Source organism: Carlito syrichta, unplaced genomic scaffold, assembly GCF_000164805.1.
Source record: "Carlito syrichta isolate Samal-C Ts95f unplaced genomic scaffold, Tarsius_syrichta-2.0.1 Scaffold315831, whole genome shotgun sequence".
Taxonomy (NCBI): Eukaryota; Metazoa; Chordata; class Mammalia; order Primates; family Tarsiidae; genus Carlito; species Carlito syrichta.
Genome location: NW_007259927.1, coordinates 1,179,137 through 1,198,192, shown reverse-complemented (window position 1 = coordinate 1,198,192; position 19,056 = coordinate 1,179,137). Strand labels below are relative to the sequence as shown.

The 19,056-nt window shown below is 38.1% G+C and overlaps 1 pseudogene; it reads left to right on the top strand.

Annotated features, from left to right (window-relative positions):
* The first annotated feature begins 18,208 nt into the window (after positions 1 to 18,208).
* On the top strand, positions 18,209 to 18,848 carry LOC103275979 (annotated as a pseudogene).
* The last annotated feature ends 208 nt before the right edge of the window (positions 18,849 to 19,056 follow it).

Here is a 19,056-nt window from a genome sequence, read left to right as displayed (position 1 = left end):
AACAAACAGAAAAAAATGGGTGTGCATACATGTGCTTTCATTATACCTACATGCCCTTGATCTTAAGTGTTATCACCACACACACACTATATGGTTAACTATATGAGGTGATAGCTATGTTCTTTAGCTTGACTGGTAATTATTTCACAATGAATATATATATTAAAACATCCCATTGAGCACCTTAAATGTATACGCCAATAAAGCTCAGAAAAAAAACTAAAATAAATGCAGTTTACTATAAGTATATGGAAAACAAATTTATTTCGGTGTATTACAAAATACACATTTTAACATTTAATCATTGATAAGGTATTAATAGGCAATAAAGTTGAGAATAAGACAAAAGTGGCTACATTTTATAAAATGCAATATTCAATTTTACCATTTTGCCAAAGTTACTGTCAGCTTTTCAAAATTGTAAAGTCAAATTCTCACAATTTGGGAACAAGTACATTTTAAATATTATTTTTTAACTGGATAAGTTAATATCCACTCCTTCCTATTACATGAGAGATTTATAATCAGAAAGATTCTAATTGGGGCTTGATACTCCATTTAAGACAAAACCATTTCACTGTTAATCAGATAAATTTTGTGACTTAATCAAGGTTAGGAAGCAGTCAGCAATTCATAGCCCAACAGTGCTAGAATTGTTCCTTCACAGATGAGGTGGACTTCATGTTAACACACAGGATATGTTTTTCTTATATGAGACTAGAACATGTTTTTAATGTTTTCAGATAGTTTTATCGGTAACCAGGAAGAAAGTTAAACTTGAATATATTCTTCATCAAGTCAAAGGCTATGTTCCATCAGCATTTAGCAGAAGACAAAGGAATTTTCTTACCTTTAAAATTAAAATATTTCAATGAACTTTATTTTTTTTTTTAAATTATATTGGTGGCCGGGCTTGATGGCTCAGCCTGTAATCCCAGCAGGCAAGAGGATGCTGAGACAAGAGGATTGCCTGAGCCCGTGGGTTCAAGACCCACCCAGGCAACTTGGTGAGACCTCATCTCTACAATAAATCAAAAAGTAGCCAGGTGTGGTAGCACACACCTGTAGTTCCAACTACTTGGAAGGCTGAGGCAGAAGGATTGCAGAAGCCCAGCAGGTCAAGGTTGCAGTGTCCAGGAGCGTACCACTGCATTCCAGCCTGGGTGACAGAGTGAGACTCCAACTCAAAAAAAAAAAATTCTACAGTGATGATAGTAGATTTTTTTTTTAATTTTTAAATGTTCAGAATAACCAGAATCTTAAACATGAGAGTTTCAAAAATGGCCATCTCAGAAACAGGAGCTATGAAAAGGGGCTGTTTCAAGCTGCAACAGCTTCAAATGATTAGCCTTTTGAGACAGCAGGTGTTAGATTCAACAAAGTCCTAATGCCAAGAACACATTTACATTCAAATTAAACCAAAGATAATGACAAAACAAGTTATTTCATCAAAATAGGGACCCCTTTGTGTAAGAAAGCAATTGCCACTCTCACTTATGCAGAAATCTGAATGAAATTTTCTCACTTAAAACACTTGTCTTGGCCATTCTAATAAGAATGCTGAGTATGGGCTCAATATTTTTGCCATTTGAGTACCACTCAGTATTAAAATTTAGATTAACTGTCCCATTGCTCTGTGACTTCTGGTGGTGGCCTCCCATCTTGACCTCCCAAAGCGCTGGGGTTATAAGCATGAACCACCTCACGCGGAACCTGAAACTTTTTTAAAAGAAGAGATATATACTTCTATGGCCAGGACAAAACCCCTTTTCCCAACACACCTCCCTTCCAGCAGCCTTTATTGATACCACCACGGAACAGGTAAATCTTTCTTAATATAAAGTCTAATTGTGATTTGCCAGCCTAAACCCTGTGCAACACTGACACTGTGACCATTCCTTGGAAAGCACATTCATTATCTTTCAGCTGCATTGCCTGTGCCGTCTGCAGCTTCTCCTCTTACATATTTACCTATCACAGTTCAGTCCTCTTAGGTGGCTTCTTTTATCTTTCCTCACTTGTAAATTGAGATGTTTGCAGAGTTCTGTTTCCATCTGATGTTGCTTTCCAATTTTTACTGTTTAATCTTTCTCCATGATTTTGATTCATTTTTGCTAATCACTTCCAAGTGTCTATCTTCCAGAATGTGCTAATTAACTTTGGCGTTCCATCTTCCTATTCCTGCTTAGAAGATTTCTAGGGTAATTATTTTTGAGGGAATGTCAGGTACACATTAATAACTCAACAATTTGCAAGAAAATTTCATATATCGAGCACAAGATCATTTTCATATCCCACCTAGAACATCTTCTCGCCATGAGTGACCTGTTTCAATAAATTATGCCGTGTTTCACTTAGTCTCCTATGTCTCCTCTCTTCCTGCATTCTCTATGTATAGGTCTATTCTATCTTTCCACTTGCCAGCATTTCTTTGAATTATTCTCTTTCATTGGCCACTAAAATTTCCTGAGTTTGGATTTTCATAATTTCTTGCCAAAATTTCGATATTAACTTCCCAACTAGAGATTTTACCTTCAAATATGGTTTGTGTAGGCATAATAATAGCCTTCCAATGATACTCATGATCTACTTCCCATAAGCTGTGGATATGTATTTTACTTCATATGGCAGAGAAGATGTGACTAAGATGTGACTAAGGTGAATGACTTTAGGATGAGGAGGTGATCCTGGATTCTCTGCGTAGGCCCAGTATAAACTTACTTTTAAACAGGAACATTTCCTGGTTGCAATTAGAAAGAGACAGAATAACAAAATTAGGGTCAGAGAGCAGCAACTACACTGTCACAGAAGATGGAGAAAGAAACCAGAAGTCATGGAATGCAGCTGGCTTCTAGAAGGTGGAAAAGTCAAAGAAGCAGATTCTTCCCTAGAGCCTCCAGACAGAAACAGTCAGCTAACACCTTGATTTTATCCCACTAAGTCCTGTGTCCACCTTCTGGCCTATGGAAGTATAAAATAATAAAGTTGTGTATTTTTAAGCTACTAAGTCTGTGGTGATTTGTTAGGGCAGCAGAAAAAGCTAATAAATATACCTAGGAATAATGTTTGCCACACTATCATGGGATCTAAAATGTCAATATGCTCATGCAAAAATATCTATTAATTTTCTATGCTGTGTAACAAATTACCACAAATTTAACAGCTATAAAAAAGAACACTTTTATTATCTTCCAGTTTTCAGGGATCAAGCACAGCTTAGCTGAGTTATTTGCTCAAGATGTCAGCTGGAGTTTTGATCACATCTAAATCTCACGTTCCTCTCCCAGACTCACTGACTGTTGGCAGAATTCTTTTCCCTTTAGTTACAGGACAAAAAGCTTTAGCCCCTAGAAGACACCAGTCATTCCTGGCCAGGTTCCCTTTACACACATAGCAAATCATATCTTCAGAGCCAACAGGAAGATAAGTGCTGGTGTTTCTCCTTCCTGTGACCACAAGACCATCTTGTGAGGGGTTCAGTTGATTAGTTCACATCCACCACTCAGTCAATTTATTTATGTAATTATTATTATTTATTATTATTACTTTGAGTCAGGGTCTCACTCTGCCACACATGCTGGAAGGTAGTAGCAAGATCATTGCTCACTGCAAGCAACTCAATCTCCTGGACTCAGGCAATACTTCTGCCTCAGCTTCCAGAGTAGCTGGGACTGCAAGTTCACATCACCAAGCCCAGCTAATTTTTTTTTCTTTTTGTAGAGACAAGTCTCACTACATTACCTGGGTTGGTCTCAGACTCCTGGGCTCTAGCAATATTTTTGCCTCAGCCCTGGGATGACAGGGGTGAACCACCATGCCTGGTTTCAAAGTTCATTTATAAGGGACCTTAATTACATGTTTTAAATCTTTCACATGGCCGGACTTGATGGCTCAGCCTGTAATCCCAGCACTTTAGGAGGCTGAGGCAAGTGGATTGCCTGAGCCCGCGGGTTCAAGACCCACCCGGGCAACTTGGCGAGCGCTCATCCCTACAATAAATAAAAAAAAAACCAGCCGGGCGTGGTAGCGCATGCCTGTAATGTCAGCTACTTGGAAGGCTGAGGCAGAAGGATCGCGGGAGCCCAGCAGGTTGAGGCTGCGGTGGCCAGGAGCAGCCACTGCACTCCAGTCTGGGTGACAGAGTGAGATCCAACTCAAAAAAAAAAAAAGAAAATCCTTCGCTTTATCATATGACATAATTATAGGAATGACATCCCTGCCCATTTGCCACATGGTGTTGGTTATAAGCAAGTTACAGGGTCCACCTACACTCAAGGGAAGGGGACCTTAGAAGGGTGTGGGTTATTTGATCACCTGAGAGTTTGACTTACTGTTGCATGCTATTTAAAAATTCTGACCCTCATTTAACAAGGGTACCCGCATAATGAACATTTGTATACCTAACCCTAAATTGTAACCCACATCTTTAAAATTTTTTAAAATAAAAATAAATAAATAAATTCTGGCCCTGCCATTGCCACTCTCATTTCCATGCTTTTTCACTTGCTGTCCTTCTAGAATACCCTCCTCATATGCATCCAACACCCCCACCAACATTCTAGATACTACTCTAAATCTTATGTTTGTCTCCGGGATAGCACCTCTCATACTAGACCTGCATAGTGAATTATCACACTCCGAAATATTTTCTCTAGAAATATATTTAATACATTATTATACTCTGTGTGATGTGCATGTTTAAAACCATTGGATTTCTTCAACCAGTGTCCTGAGAGAGCTGAGTATGGCTAACTGTACCCTTCTTAGCCAATGAGGCTTGGCACATTAGTCTACAAATGTTTTCAATCAATAAAGTTTCTATGGCTCTGCCTGAGGTGAGTGTGTTCTTCTCTGTGTGTTGTGGTCATTAATTTTATGCTTTGGGAAATGGTTTTGATCCATAATTGCTGACGAAAGTTGTACAAATAATAGTGTTAGACCTGCCACAAAGAATCAGAGAAAGAGAGGCATGATGAATATTAAAATGCAAATTTTTCCGTAGGAAATTGTAGTGCAAGATAGAGAATAAAAATCATGAGGCAATTAGTGACAGAAGCCATTTGATATTATGGCAGTCATTGCAAATATCTTTGTCTGAATTGGATGAAACATAACTGGAGACTCTTGATCTTATGGACTGAGGCCTATCTCAACTGAAGAAATGTTTTGGACACCCTGAAGAAGCAAGTTGGACCCCCATCCCAAATTTAGTTTGAATGTTGAGATTGATGTACACTAAGAAGGTGCAAAAAGTTTCATTAGTCACATAATAAGGCTTTCAAGGAGAAGCCTTGAAAGGCTTTCAGGGCTTTCAGGCCTCCCCTGCTAGTCTGAAAAGTCTTGAGAGAGCAAGGAAAGTGGGCTGGCATGGGTTTTTATTGTGGTTAGTAAGTGGGGTAAAGGGGAGAGATCCCACAGGCAGATAGGCACTTGTATGGTTTCCAGCAGTGCCAGAGAAAGAAGAATCTGGGCTTTTGTATCAACCTACCCTGATGTAAGGAAGAAAACGTGGCATAAAACTTAAAAGCTATTGGCGATGAACACCAAGAAAAAATGGAGTACATTATTTACTACAAAGAAACTTAGGAGAATTGAGGAAGATCGCAAATGTATGACGCTGGAAATGCATTTGCACTGAATATTTTCATTTACCCTATTCAGGTTTGGAGTATCCAGACAACTTCCAAGGGCACACAGAAACACAAGTCACTGACAGTTTAACATCTATAGAGCCAGCACTAGATTTTAAGCAACCTAGTGGCAGAAAGCATGTTTTATACTTCTGCCACTAGGTAATATATAAATATTTCCTGAACATTTACTGTGTGCTAGTCACTATGCTAGATAGAGTCTGGACTAGCATAGTGCCTAGCACACAGAATGTTCAAGAAATATTTATTGAATAGATGAATCTATTAACTCTAATATACTTTTAAAATTTATTTTAAAATACCGGACGAAATACTGTAGTCACAGGTATAATAGTTTACCCTACGGCAATTAGATAGAATGTACACTCACTACTTTAACAAGGATTACACATTCCAGGATGGCTGGTTAGCATTATAAATACTCACAGCAGGAATCTTCAATCCAGAGATGACTTCTACAAAAACTTTGTATTTATTTATCATAAGCACTAAAGGGTATGAATTGACATGAAAGATCTAGAAATGGCATTCCATTGACAAAATGAGTAATGTCCAAGGCATGTAGATTGACCAGAAACACATTGTATCCCCTTGGCTCTGGCATAAGCATGATCTAAGAATCTAACAAACCCAGCAGCCTATCTCCTCAGAGCTAAGGCTTATAACTTACAGCTCTGTTCAGGCTTCTGCTTGGAAACATACAAAGAAGTCTGAAGTTCAGGCCTCCTGTGATGGCCAAATCTAATGGGCCGAGCATCTCTGGCCTTAGGCAACTTCATCTTTTCACCACAGTGATATTAGTCATTGAGAGTGTCATGAGATTTTTTTTACATTTGAGAGAAAATACTAGAAAACAGGCATGGCCAACCCACAGCCTACAAGCTGCATGTTGCCCAGGATAGTAATGTGGCCCTACAAAATCTTTTAATGTCATGTGGGTTTTGTTTATTTTCTTCATAACCCCATGTACAGTTCCATTTTTGAAGTTCACAATCATGACTTGTGACATCACTTTTTGGCAGCATTACATTTGTAAGTAGCTGTTTTCAATTATGAAGCACATGAGGAGCAAAATAACAAACATTTCTGATGAACACCTTGAGAACTCACTAAAAATTACAACCCTTCCATTGAACCAGTCATTAATAGATTAGTCTTACAAAAACAAGGTCAAATTTCCTACTAGTTTTATATTGTTCTCATTTTTCTAAACTTATAATAAAAAATATAAAAAAATAAAAGAGGTTTTATTATGTGTATACACTAACTATATTATATAATTTGTGTGTGGCCCTAGACAATTCCTCTTTACTCTATGTGGCCCTGGAAATCCAAAAGGTTGTACACCTCTACTCTAGAATATTGTTGCATCTGTCTCAAGTGGTACTAAACAATTTTTTTTTTTTTTTAAGTTGGAGTCTCACTCTGTCGCCCAGACTGGAGTGCAGTGGCCGCTCCCAGCCACCGCAGCCTCGCCTGCTGGGCTCCGGCGATCCTTCCACCTCAGCCTTCCAAGTAGACGGAATTACAGGCATGTGCTACCATGCCCGGCTGATTTTTTGATTTATTGTAGAGATGAGGTCTCGCTGCCCAGGTGGGTCTCGAACCTGCGGGCTCAGGCAATCCACTCACCTCAACCTCCCAAAGACATGGGATTATAGGCTAAGCCACTGAGCCCGGCTAGATACTTATCAATTTTTTAAAAGGCTGAGAGCTGGGACCTCACAGAGCTTACAGGAACAACAAAAAAAAACTTTTGTGGTTTCTTTGTTTTTGCTTACTCTCTCATATATGCTTTCACATATGCAGAATTTGGTCTGAAACTTGCCTCACTTTAATATACAGTCAACTGAATGATTATGTAGGAAATCCAAAGCCATCACCTACTTCCAATCACTAAAGTCTTGATATCTGCAGAAAGCAATGAAATCAACAACAATAAAAAGTCCCTAAACTGGTCTAGATAAGTTTATGATAACCTTGTCTCTAAAATATACTAGTTTATGATAGGAATATTCTTTAAGACTTTGTCAGACTTACAATTGAGAAATATTCAGCAGGGTATTGTGGCTCATGCCTGTAATCCCAGCAACTTGGAAAGCCAAGGTGCAAAGATTGTTTAAGCCCATGTGTTCAAGATCAGTTTAGGTAGCACAAAGAGACCTCGTATCTACACAAAAATAGAAAAATTAGCTGGATGTGGCAGTGTGTGCCTATAGTCCCACCTACTTGGAAGTCTGAGGCAGGAGGATTGCCTGAGTCCAGGAGGTCAAGGTTGCAGTGAACCATGATAGTGTCATGCCTTTCAGGCTGGGTGAGAGAGCGAGACCCAGATTCAAAAAGAAAAAAGAAAAGGAAGGAAGGGAAGGAAAGGAAGGAGTGGGGGGAGGAGAGAGAGAGAGAGAAAGAGAGAGAGAGAGAGAGAAAGAAGGAAGGAAGGAAGAAAAGAAAGAAAAAGAGAGAAAGAAAGAAAGAAATTGGAAAAAGAAAAGAAATATCACAGGGAGCATCCGTGTTAGTTTCCTTGGTTGGCATAGATACCTGTAAGTACCACAAACTGGATAGCTTACAACAAAAACTTATTATCTCACAATTTCAAAGCCTAGAAATCTGACATCAAGGAATTAGCAGGGCTGTACTCCCTCTGAAACCTGGGGGGGACAGTTCCTCGCCTCTTCCTAGATTCTGGTAGTTGCTGGTGATCATCATTTCTTGCCTTGCAGATGTGGCACTTTAATCTCTGCCTTCATTGGCACATGGCAATTTACCTATGTGTCTCTGTCTTTATTTGACTATCTTCTTATAAGGACATCAATCATATTGGATTAGGAGTTCACATTATTCCAGTGTGATCTCACCTTAACTAATTAGGTGAGATCTGCAGTGACCTAAAGTCACATTATGAAGTAATGGGGAATAGGACTTCAACATATTTTGGGGGGAAAGGGACATTACAATTTAATTCATAATAGTCTATTTATTAACTTGAACCTCTGAGATAGCAAAAGATAGTTTACTTTTAATTATTTGGCCAAGATATCCTTGTTTAATCTTTATTATGTAATACATGCTGAAATATCAGTCCTTATTCTCAGTCTAATTACAAGGTAAACATGTTAGCAAGTAAAGACTAGAAGACTGGAGGTTTAGGCCTCATTATAGGAAAGCATAAAATGTGAGAGATGAAAATAATTGCATTAAATTATGTTGCCATTCTATTGAAAGTTTAAAAAACAAATACATTTTCCCTAAACTCTAAAATGCTCTAAGCTCCCATTAGAAACTTTCATTTTTCCTGAAAAGAAAGTAATTCTTTTTTTTATTGGAAAATATAGTTTATTTAAAAAGTAAATTAGAGACAGAAAGAGGAGATTCACCTCCCCAAGGCAGGGAAGGGGGCCAAACTAGAAAGCATGGCGGCAACCATAGCTCAAAGAGCACATGGCCACACCAGAGTCTAGTAAGGCAATGGCCAGAAAGTAAGACTTTTTAATATCTTATCTCAGAGAAAATCAGGCTAATGGCATTGCAGGACGACTCAGCAACTTAGAAGGCAGTGTGGGATGCAGAAACCAGCATCCATTTATCAGCTCCCACATTTCTCGTGTTATAGGAAGTAATCAGTATTGTCAGCCACCAAGAAGAAAATATGACAATAACATTTTTTTCACTGACAGATCAAATCATGTTCTGATCCCTTCACCAACCAAGCATTTTTGCTTTGAATATAATGTAGAATAATTTTAACACTTGTGTAAACCCCTTTACTATACACCTCACATCAGAAAGCCAAGACAGCCCATCTATAAAGAAAAAACAAAAACAATAATAACAACAACAACAAAACCTCAATTTTGCACCTCAGTAGCCCAGAAGAGGTAGATCCAGAAAAAACTCTTAAACTCAGGCTCACGCCCTGGGTCACACATGCACATCATTCTCCTTGGGCACAGAATCTTTGCCGCTCACCTTTCTATTCCTCAAATGGTAAGCAGGTCTGGCTCTCATTCCTCAAGGGTCCTGATCTCTGTATAACACCCTCCTCAGTGGTGTCTGAAGCCCTTCTACCCTTCCTTGCTCTCTCATTTTCCCTCCTAACCTTCAAGGTCCTTCCTCTTCCCTCAGCCTCCACAGGTTTACCCTCCATGAAGTGGAGGAATTTCTTGTGTGCATTGTGCTATCTCTCTGTTTTGAAATATATTCAGGGGCAAAATCCTTCTCTTCCTTTAGTTTTTCTAAACTAAGAAGTGCTTGGTGCCAGAATTGGAATTGGTCAATATCATGCCCCAGTTACAGAGGGGAAAAAAAAAACAAAACTTCCATATTTAAGTCTGGTGGAAAATTTAGTGCCATATTAATCTTAGGTAAGAGGACATAAAGAGATTCTTATCATGTGCCTTTACACAGTAATATGTTCTTAAATATGTCACAGAAAGAGATACTGTGAAAGAAAGAAAGAGAGAAGAAAAGAAGGGAGGGAGGGAGGAAGTGAGGGAAGGAAAGAGAGAGGGAGGGGAAAAGAGAGGGAGGGGAAACATGAAGAGGAAGGGAAGGAAGAAAAGAAGGAAGGTTAAAAAAATTGCAGCCTGTAATTCCGCCTTTGGGAGGCTGAGGTGAGTGGATTGCCTGAGCCCGCGGGTTCGAGACCCGCCTGGGCAACTTGGCGAGACCTCATTTCCACAATAAATCAAAAAAAAAAAAAAATCAGCTAGGAGTGGTAGCACATGTCTGTAATTCCGGCTACTTGGAAGCCTGAGGCGGAAGGATCGCAGGAGTCCAGGAGGTCGAGGCTGCGGTGGCCGGGAGCGGCCACTGCACTTCAGTCTGGGCGACAGAGTGAGACTCCAACTCAAAAAAAAAAAAATTGAAATTAAGCCCACAGAATGTAATGCAAAAATTGTTACTTGTATTACAATTTTGTGGGATGGGATGAAGGACAGGAATTTGTTAAGAACTGAAAAAGTAATTATGATACTGTTATTTTTTTCCCTTTGAGTCACCCATAGAAAAATTAATATGTATCACTTTTTAAAGATGTAATAGGTTAGATATCTTAGATTTATTTTCCAGGACTACAAACAATGAAAAAATGCTTAGGTTAATTTTTTCTTTCATCCCCATAAATATTTTCTAGTACCCTAAATGTCTTCATAATATTCTCAGTGTTCTAATGCTGAGACACATGAAAATAAAGACATAGATTCAATTCTCTTTTGTCCCCTTGCCTTAGATGGAGTGCTTATATTTGGTAATGAAGTATAAGGTCTCTGCACCGTAGGTATTTTGTGCAGGAAATTTTCAATGGCGTGATATGACGATAACATATGATTATGATAAATGAAAACTGAGAGACAGTTGCCCTCCACAGCTGGTGTGTGGATGAAGGAATTCATCTCCTAGTAGGATCCTTGAAAGTAAAGTTCTACATTCCCACTGTACAAAATAAGCAACCTGCAGGTTCAAGGAGTGCAGTGGCCATAGCTACTCAAGTTTCCATCATAAAAATACCAATTGAATTGTATTGTATCACTCTAAAGAAGATACTTTATGGCCATACATAGACTTTGCAGCCATTTTCCAAGTCTAAATGTATTTTTTTCTTGGTGTGTTTCAATGTGTGTGTGGAAGGCAAAATAGTGGTCCCGCATGGATGCTAATCCTCAGAGCCTGTGACTATGTTACTTTATATGGCAAAAAGGACTTTGCAGGAGTGATTAAATGAAGGGTCTTGAGATAAGGAGATCTCTCTGGATTATCTGGGTGGGTTCCATGTAATCACAAAGGTTCTCATAACAGGGAGACAGGAGGGTCAGAGAAGAAGGAACACAGAGGCAGAGGAATATGGGTAGCCTTCTCCCCTGCGATCTCTAGAAGAAACTCAGCCTTTGATTTTAACCCTGTAGCAACCATTTCAAAATTCAGACAGGCAAAGTCTAAGATAATAAATTTGTGTTGTTTTAATCCACTAAATTTGTGGCAATTGGTTTCAGCAGCAATAAGAAACTAATACAGTGAGTCCCATTATTTGATATAAGAGAAGCAATAAAGTGCAGTATTTAGGAGCTTAGTCTCTGGATTCAGACAGGCCTAGTTAGAATATTCTACCCTTCCTCCTGTTGTGTAATACTAGGCTAAGTAATTAACATTTTCAAGACTAAATGTTTCTTACTTATCAATGAATATTAGAGACAGGGTTTTTGTAAAGATCAAAGGAGGTATTTGTAAAGTACTTTCAATGGTGTCTAATTCTTAGCAAGGCCTTTAGCCATTGTTATCACGTATTACAAATATATTAGCACATACTTTTTAGCAAACACGCAAGTGTTTTTTACTGTTATCAGATGAACCTTGGAACCACACTTAGGTAGCTATTATTATCCCGTCATTGCTGTGAGGAAAATGAAACTTCAAAAGTTAAATTGAACATAGTTATCCAGAGCTACTCTCAGAATTTTATGGTTGAGTATGAAGCAGAATATAGAAGTGCTGAATCTGGGAAATATGAACCATCTATAACATCGCAAAATGGAAGCAAGAACAGAAGATTAGATTGTAACTTGGATCACATTTTTTTTTAAATACTCTTTTTTGGCAACAAAAGCATAATCAGGCAATTTGTAGTCAGCTTTCTATTATGGATACCAAATCATACTCTTGAAAAACTTGAAGGTAATTGACTTTTTATTCATTTTTAAATACCTGGAGCCATAACTTTAACCTATCTTATAAAACAAACGTGACTTTTTATATCCACATCAGAATTTTTTAAAAGGTTAGTGTGAAGTGGCTATAAATATGTGACGATCTCAATGGCTAAGACAAACATCTCAGTAAATAACTTAATTGAGCTGTGAATATTTAGTGATTGAAATCCGATTACTTTGTGGCTTAATTTGTGTACTGCTTGACTGCTCTGCAGTTTCAGGCAATTTAACAATGTAGACAATATATGAAGATGGAATGTTAAATAGTGACTGAAGTTTTCAAAGTAAAAATGTCTGAGCTGTGTTCATTTTTCTAAGCATGCCACTGGGTGAGATGCAGCTTGAATTCAAAGGTTCCAAGTAGGCAGAATAGATAAAAGTCATGAAAGGCACAGATTTTTCTCCCCCATATCTTTGGATAATTAGCTTTACTCTCTTGTTGAACATTGGTGCTCATGGGCTCATAAAGATTAATAGTGTAGCACGCAAAATCACCTTCAACCCTGTAAAACACAGTTCTCTCTGTGATAGCAAATAAGTAAGGTCAGTGAGTTCTTGTGATGACCCTGTGCTTTTAGAAGACATGTAAGGTAAAGGTTTTTCCGAGGGTTGTTTTTGTTATGTAAAACCCAACTCAATAAGTTCCTGATATTGTGTAAAGCTGTATACTTAGAGACACTGAGCTTTAAGAGAGTCATAAGAGGGAGCAAACTTGGACATTGCATGCTGAACAAACTGAGTTTTTCCTCAGTAGGTCGTTTTATAAGCACATTTTAGATTCTTGATTGTATTAATCAGGATTCTCCAGAGAAACAGAAGCAATAATGTGTGTGTGTGTGTGTGTGTGTGTGTGTGTGTGTGTGTGTGTGTGTGTGTGTGTGTGTGATTTATCACAAAAAACTGGTGCACATGTTATGAAGGTCAGAAAGTTCTAAGATCTACAGGGTGAATGGGCAAGCCCAGGAAAGCCAGTGGATTCATTCCCATCCACAGGCCAGCAGGCCCAAGCCCAGAAAGAACCAATATTTTCATCTGAGTCTGAAGGCAGGAAAAACTTGATGCCTCCAGTCTGAAATCCGTCCAGCAGGAAGAATTCTCTCTTACTTGGAGGACAGTCAGCCTTTTGGTTCTATTCAGGCCTTCAGCTGATTAGATAAGCCTCACTCACATTGGGGAGAGCAATCTGCTTTACACAGTCTGCCAATTCAAATGCTAATCTCATCCTAAAACACCCTCACAGACACTTCCAGAATAATATCTGACCAAATATCTGGGCACCCCATGGACCAATCAAACTGATGTATAATTTCATCATCACATGTCTTTTGTTAGTTCATTAATGCCATCTTCAAAATAAATTTCTGTTCATCTCCACCCCTGGCACTCAACCCTGAATGAACACAACAGTTCCAGTTTTTCCACAGTGATCTCACTCTTGCCCTCCTTTTGTTCTTCTGACAGAAACCAAATGCTCTTGTGTGCATGTGTGTGTACGTGTATTTGCATGTATGTGTATGTTTGTGAACCGTGGTCTCACTCTGTCACCCAGGGTGGAGTGCTATGGCAGGATCATGGCTTTACCTCCTGGGCTCAGGCAATCCTTCTGCCTCAGCCTTCCAAGTAGCTACAGGCCTACACCACCATGCCTAGCTAATTTTTTGATATTTTATAGAGATAGGGTCTTGATATGTTGCCTAGGCTGGTCTTGAACGACTGAGCTCCAGGAATTCTCCCACATTGGACTCCCAAAATACAAGGATTATGGTTGTTAGCCACCGTTACACCTGGTCTCAAATACTGTATTTAAAAACTGATTTTATCATCTTCTCAAAACCTGGTAATGTGTTCTTAGTTATGAAAAAATTTTTAAATCCTTACCATAGCTCTCAGGGTCCTACCGTACTAACTGTCGTCCACCTCTGCAAGCTAGTTCTCATCTTTATTTACATCAATATATCAACAAATTATTATTTCAACATGTAATCAATAAAACAATATGAATAAGATATTTTGCATCCCTTTAGCCATACTAAGTCTTCAAAAACCTAGATCAGCACTTCTCAGTTCATATCAGTCAAGGGTCAAGTGCTCAAAGCTACATGTGGCACTGGGATTGGTTAAGGGAGTTCTAAAGAATCAAGCAGTTTCTGTCAAGGAAAGTATCAGATTGGGAGAAACATAAGTCATTTAATATACTGTTTCTGTCACAAACAAGAAAATATTTTCCTAAAGTCAAAAAAATTGCCTGAGAAATAAGATCTTTCCTCAAAATGAATAAGCAAAATTAATTAATCAGTAATTTCTAAGCAAAATTATATTATGTCAATATAAATTACAATTAGCCATCTAATAAATGTTAATACTTTAGATTGAATTTTTATTCATTTTTTAGTATTAACATTTTACTCTATAATGATTACATATTAATGTTGTAACAAATTATGAAATTTCAGTATACTTATACTAAATGTGTTCTTACCAACAAAGAAGTATTTCGTTAAAACCATTTTTGGCATTTATAAGCAAATTAACGTAACAGTAAACACAATAGCACGTTCATAATTACTGTGATAAATGTAGAGTAATTGTAAGAGCTAATAGCAGCTATCCTTAATATATTGTAACATTGCTATTAAGGGAACTTAAAATGGATTTTAAACACTCCCTAATTTTTTATTTCAATAATTTTAAAGAGCTGAAAACTACTGAAATTGATTGCAATGTGTTCAAAACTATACCTCATTAGTTCTGCCCTAAATTAACTCTCAACCCATTGATTATACTTTTTTGGCTTTAATATCACTGAGAACCAAGCAATTGTTCAGTCGTGAAAGGCCATTTAAATTTGGTGGTTTTAAATGGTCATTCGAACTTACTAATACAATTCTGAATGTCTGTGTGTAAATTGCAGTGATCATTTAGCAACTGACTGATGGGTCATCTATTCCCATAGAAGAAACAAACTCCTTGAATTAATCAACGATCACAGACATAGCCAGAAATAGGAGTTTAAACATAACTTCGCTTAAACCACCTATATCTCCAACATAAAATTAACATGAATCATTACACCCTGAAATGAGAAGTTGTTTGTCATTCATACCCAAAGTGAAGCTGTCTACAAGATAAAACAATTTGAATATGTCAAAATCTCCTTCACAAGAATGGTGCTTTTTAGTCTATCAATGCTACAGTTATCTAAGGGAATAGAGGCAGTTCTTCAATTTAATTTCACCTTGACATTCAGCTTAATATTTCAACATTTTTTATTACTCTTCCATTAGGAGCAACCAACCACAAAGAGTGAAAGATTTACCTTTATCAGTGTAGCAGACATATTGTAGCAGACATGTTGACAAATTACTAGAAAAGAACCCATTCTAAGGATTTGGCAAAACTTACTTTCTCATTCCTAACATGGTTTAGCTCCAGCCCGAATAGGTTATTTTTTGAGTTCTTGATGAAAGCAAGATTATTCCTGTCTGTATTTCAGATATAACTTCATGTTTCAAGGAGGATCGCTTTTCCTAAACTGGCACTCTAAGCTAACTCTCCTCTCCCCTCGTTATAAATACAGAATTCCATAAAATTATCTGTCCCTTGGGGCCCTATCCTGGGTACCCAGTGGTTTCATTGTCACTCTTCCAGCTCCTTCTGGCTCAATGCTAGTGTGTTGCCAAACTTCTGTTTAGTCTTCTAGATCTTCATATATTGTTTCCAGACATTTCCTTATTTTTCCACCTTCTGTCTCAATTCACACTTCCTTCCCAGGAATTATCTTAGCCCTAAATTTTCTGCTTATGATCATTCTGTCTTCTTTCAATAAGTTTTTGTGACATGATAAAAATAGCATTCCTAAGATCAATATGTTCATCTACACATATATGAAGAAACCTGTTAACTTGTTAAAATAGGTATTTTGGTTTTCTTCAAATTGTGCAGAGGAAACAAAGTCCCAGTGCCTATAAAGCAAAATGTAAAAAACCTGGCTGTGTAGAGAAAACAGATTTCTTTTGTCATCCATTATAAGATTTATGGCTGACTCCTCATAACAAAAGAGAGATTAATAAGAGAAAAAAAGCATAACAAAATTTTTTAACATAAGCTGTATATGTCATGGGAGACTTCAAACAAAAAAAAAAGACCAAAAGACCACGGGAAAATTGTATTGCTGTGAACTGTCATGCAGAAGTATGACTGGAGGACAAAAGGATATGATCTAATGGTAATAAGCTGAAAGGAATCTGATATGGTCTGTTTGTTCAAGTTCTTGGAGTTTTTCTGCAGTTATGGGGCAGGACTCTTTTCACATGAGACTCTTCAGAGGAGAAAAGAGAAAGAAGACCTTCCAAGGTTTTATAACCTACTTCAGGGAATGACAGATGAGGAACAGTGAGAGTGACGCTCTTTTATTCTATTGGTTTCTCAAATGTCAAGGTGTCATATTTGGGAGATGGCATTTCTTTCACCCTATCAGACACACATAAGAATTACATGCTGGGGCCGGGGATCTATCTCAGAGATTTTAAGTGGCATGAGAGAAGGCCCAACCTTCTCTATTTTTAAAAGTGATTCTAGTGTACATTTGAAAATAAAAATCTTTTCTAAAGTGTTAGATTGCAGCACTCTGGATAAAAAGAGCAGCCTTGAGTAAGGAAACTATTACCAGCTCAGGCCTGGTGAAGAGAAAGAAAGTACTGAGAACAGATGTTGTGAAGTGGAATTGCAAGAGAGGAGAAAACAAAAATAGTCAGTGAAGGCGGGAACCATTTAGCCATCACTTCTTGATTGTGTGGCATTAGTAGAGGGCAGGAGTGAAAGTGGGACCTTGGGAGTTCGACAATACCTGCTTCTAATCTCACTTCTCATATTTGTTATCTGGGCAAATTTCAGGAAATTTCTAAACCTTACTATGCTCATCTATAATGGAAAGACATTTATGCATAATAACAGAAAGTCAAATAAACTATTTTTTTAATTTTCAATTTTAATTTTAGAATTAGGGGTGCATATGTTTGTTTGCTATATGGACATATTGTGTAGCGGTAGAGATTGGGTTTCAGGTGGTCCATTCTCCAAATAGTGAACATTATACCCAACAGGTAATTTCTAAACTCAACCCTCTTCTCTGCCTCCCCTCTTATTGGTGTCCCCATTGTCTATTCTTTCCATCTTTGTGGTCATTTACCTCCTGCATATAATTAAGAACATGTAGTGTTTGCTTTTCTGTTTTTCAGTTAGTTTATTTAGGATGATGATCTCCAGTTCCACCCATGTTGCTGCAAAAGACATGATTTTATTCTTTTTTATGGCTATTTAGTATTCCACGGTGTATATATACCACATTTTCTTTATCCAGAGAATGAACTATTTTTACATTCTTTTATAGTGATAGTAAAAAAAATTCTGGTTTTCTCAATTAACTTTCTCCCAAAAAATGAATCTGCTTGTGACTAGAAGCAGACAACACTAATCAGTTGAAGGAAACTTCCAGGGGTAGAACTTGGAGGACTTAAACAACTCATCTATATTAAAAAGAGAAACTGGTGTAACATAGGAACATTTTGTTACACTTATTTAACAAATATCTACTAAGTACTTTCTGCATTTGGGGCACTCCGGGGCAACCCCTCGTGAGATCCTTACGGCTGGAATTGGATTGAAAGATGAACTATAGCTCCTGACTTTTATGGGGAACATGTCAAACCTCTTACACCAGAGAAAGCAAAAGAAATTATAGTGTCTTTATGACAACCTGCAGTCTTCTGTAACATGGTGTTTGATTGGTCAGCACGGCACTGGAATGCTAACCACCTGTCCGAGATCCATTATGGCAAGCAGATATGATTCGAAATGGGACTGAAAAGCCCAGGTACAGAAAGAGGATCACCTAGCCTGGTGGAAGAGACTGCTACCCACACACTTGTGTGCACCCTGAAGACTGAAGAGGTTAAGGACAACACCAGAGTGTGGTTAAACCCCACTGAGGTTGAAGAAACATCCCATGAAGTCAAGTGTCACTACTTAAATGGAGCTGTTTCTGCCTTTTTTGATCATTATAGAACATCAAAGATAGTAGAAATCCAAGCACTGAAAACAAATAGCACACGGAAAAGGAAGAATCAAATATGTATAACCACATGGAGGTGGTCCAGACACTAGCCAGACCGTCACTATGGGAACAGTAAAACAGGAGGCAGCAAGTCCCTTTGACCCTGATCTGGTCCCTGTAACACAGAGGTCTAAAGAACCACCTTCGGAAAGGGAAGGCATATTTGAAAGTGATGGAGAACATTTTGGAAAATTGCATTGGGCCGAGAGGCAAAAAATCATGAGTAACAGTGAGAAAACAATTGTGGAACAAATTGTTTCAAATAGTTCTAGGGCCCCTTCTCAGTCATTCATTTCTACAGATGACTTGCTGGACTGCTTGGTGAATCCACAAGTAACCAGGATGGTAGCACAGCTTTTCATACCAGGAAGACATTTGTGATTCTAAAAGAAGATGACTTTTTAAATAGTATTTTTAAAACATATATTTTGCTAGCCTGGCTCGGTGGCTCAGCCTGTAATCCCAGCGCTTTGGGAGGCTGAGGTGAGTGGATTGCCTGAGCCCACGGGATCGAGACCCGCCTGGGCAACTTAGCAAGACCTCATCTCTACAATAAATCAAAAAAATTAGCCGGGCATGGTAGTGCACG